Source organism: Trachymyrmex septentrionalis, unplaced genomic scaffold, assembly GCF_001594115.1.
Source record: "Trachymyrmex septentrionalis isolate Tsep2-gDNA-1 unplaced genomic scaffold, Tsep1.0 scaffold13, whole genome shotgun sequence".
Taxonomy (NCBI): Eukaryota; Metazoa; Arthropoda; class Insecta; order Hymenoptera; family Formicidae; genus Trachymyrmex; species Trachymyrmex septentrionalis.
This window is the reverse complement of record NW_017304438.1, coordinates 857,378-860,549: the sequence shown is the minus strand read 5'-3', so window position 1 is coordinate 860,549 and position 3,172 is coordinate 857,378. Positions and strand designations below refer to the sequence as shown.

The window sequence follows — 3,172 nt, the reverse complement described above, 5'->3', positions numbered from 1 at the left end:
TATAACGTACACTACCGCTCATTAATTTCAGTAAATTCCCAAATTTGTCCCAATATCACGTTCATCCTTTACTGAGAACTCTATACGTGTTTTACACAGAAATGAGTCCACCTATCGTTATAAATATTTTCAGCGCTTGCATGCACTTTATATTTATTTATATAAAAATCCTAGAAAATTGTAATTTTGAAGAAACAGAACTAACAACCGGATAACATCTGATTCTTGTAAATAAATAAAATACGCACGCTATGAAGGGTGTTTTCCATTTGATGACTACAAGTCGACACATATATCATTCTATCTTTCTCATTCTCTAAATGTCAAGGATAGAACGATGCTTGTGTCGACTTGTGTCATCAAATGGAAAGCATCCCATAATATCAGATACGTGCCCAATATTGTTTTAAAATTGTTTCGTCAATACATACACTATATCGTTTATTAATATACTATGCAATCGTCGATTTTTCAGAAAATAATGAACAAAAAAAGCTCGTTTGTGATGAATATGGATTTATATAGGCAAATAAACATGTTTTCTATACATTGTTTATAAATGTGATGAATATGGATTTATATAGGGTGTCCCAAATAATCGCCAAATATTTCATGGACACATAGAGCAGACTAAGCTGAGTCGAAAAGTCCTCTATCATTTTGCAATTTTCGCAATAGTTACCAAGATATTAATTACTAAAAATTGTCGAAAATTGATCTTCAATAATTTTTTACTCAAATACTATAAACTTTGCAGAAAAATTGCAAAAGACAAAAATTGTTTATTTTCTTCTTATAGAGTTCTAAGAATTTTTTTAGAATTTTTTATCAACTTTTTAGTACTGCATTTTCTTATTTTTACCAAGAGATAAGAAAGTAAAAAATTTTGAAAAAATTTTTAAAGTTTTATGAGAAAAAAATAAACAATTTTTATCTCTTGCAGTTTTTCTGCAAAGTTGATAGTATTCGAGTAAAAAATTATTGAAAACCAATTGTTGGCAATTTTTAGTATATCTTGTAAACTATTATGAAAATTGTAAAATGGTAGAGGACTTTCCGACTCACTTTAGTCCGCTCTACTCGCCTATGAAATATTTGGCGATTATTTTGGGATACCCTATAACAAATAAACATGTTTTGTACTCATACACATTGTTTACAAATGTGCAAAACACATGTATTACGTTCATCCTTTTCAAAGAAATCAATGATCTGGAGTTGTGAAAATTAATGAGCAGTAGTATTATATAACTAAGGCACTATAATATGAGTATTCGCATCCGCCATTTTTAGTCCTTTTCTCGCTCTCTTGTTCCTTTCCTCAATCCCTTGCTCTCTCTCCACTCCGCCGCTAAACTAAGAAGATTGAGGAGAAAAGAGAGAAGGTTAAAGAGAAAACAAAGAGTAGGGAAAGGACTAAAAATGGCGGATGCGAATACCTATATTACAATGCTCTAGTGTAACTAGGGGTTATAAATCCACGCCATATTGATTCTAATATATTAATATTAATACGATGAGAATTATATGTATAAACTGCACCACATGATATTAAATCCTTAAATCCACACTGATATTTTTTTAGAGTGCACGAAATTTTCAAGATTAATCGAATAGTATGGGGTCGCCAGATCGCAACGTAAGTCTTTGTGTACTTTAGATTTTATATTTTTTGCCCTTTCTTACATGAGTGTCCTATAATTCTTCACGTCCTTCTCTCCGTTTTACATATATTATGTCCCAGAATTCGCGTAACATCCGTTAATACTAAATTCCTGAAATCATTTCAAGACGAAAATCCTAATATTAAAATATCGAAGCTATAATAGTTATTAAATAAGAAAGATTTAAAATTAGCCAATTGTACTGTCCAGAATTCGCGCGCTCAAGCATGGCACATTGTACAATAGTGAAGATGTTTTCAAATATCAATTCCATTTTCTTCCATTCTTCTGAACATCTTTATTACTGTATATACAATGTGCCATACCTGAACGTGCAAATTTCGGACAATTTAATTGGCTAATTTTAAAACTTTCTTATTTCAAAACTATTGTAATCCCGACTTTTGGATATTAAGATTTTCGTCTTGAAATTCAGCTATTAATCTGCTATTAATAAGTGTCAAACAAGATCCGGAATACCCTGTGTATATATTTTATTTTATAAATCTGTTTAATAATTATGTACGTCATCTCTCAGACGAGCATTTTCTAATCTATTTTATTTATTCTATTTGTTTTGTTTCTTTCTGAATCTGAAAGAAACCTTCTCAATTGAGATACAATTGTGAGCTTTCTTTGTATGCTTCGGAGGAAAAGTGGAACAAGAAACGTTTGGTGATTGACGTACGTCTATAAGATCGTTCGCGGCAATGTTTAAAGATGATATGTGTGCACGTTGTAAAGACGTTTCGATCGTATAAAAGACACCAGAGCGATGGTTATACAAACGACGGTCAGTAGATATGCTTCGCGAATACATTTTTTATGAAAATAAAAACGTCAAGCTCGAGCAAGCTTTAAGTTTTACGTTCTTAAAACTTTTATACAAATGTTTGCATGTCGTATCTAATTTCATTAAATTCCTGACTTTTAAACGTACTTAAAATGAATTTTGTCATTATATGATTTTATCACAGCTATCGTAGTACTTGATTAACACTAAAATACAAGAATCACAATTTTAACCTCTATACTGAAAAAAATCACAAAGTTACATAATGAAATCATTCATCAATAATAAGACAAGTAAATCTCGTAACGGATTGTTTCAAATCAGTACATGATTTTTTTTAATTACACAATTTGAAAAGTTACACAATAATATGTTTTTTCTTTTATTTCTATCATTTAATCCTTTAAAATTCGATAACTATAAAATCACATGATGGATGAAATTATTTTAAATATATGATTTTTCAAATTACGTGATTGTAAAAAAATCACTGATTTGGAACAATCCGTTACGTGATTTACTTGTCTTAATTACATGATTTCGTCGTGTAACTTTATAACATTTTTTTTTTTTCAATAGGGATATGTATTCAATGAGGTGCTCTTTTATTGCGAGACACGTCATGACATATCGATTGTCCTTGACAGAAATATTTACATGTTTGATATCATTGATTATAGTCATAACTATAAAAATATTAAGAAAATAGAAGGGC

The 3,172-nt window shown here is 29.9% G+C and overlaps 1 protein-coding gene across 4 annotated transcripts in view; it reads left to right on the top strand.

Moving 5' to 3' along the window:
- LOC108756874 (long-chain-fatty-acid--CoA ligase 5) overlaps positions 1-3,172 on the top strand; it is a 43,229-nt gene that overhangs the window by 33,105 nt on the left and 6,952 nt on the right. The window lies entirely within an intron of this gene.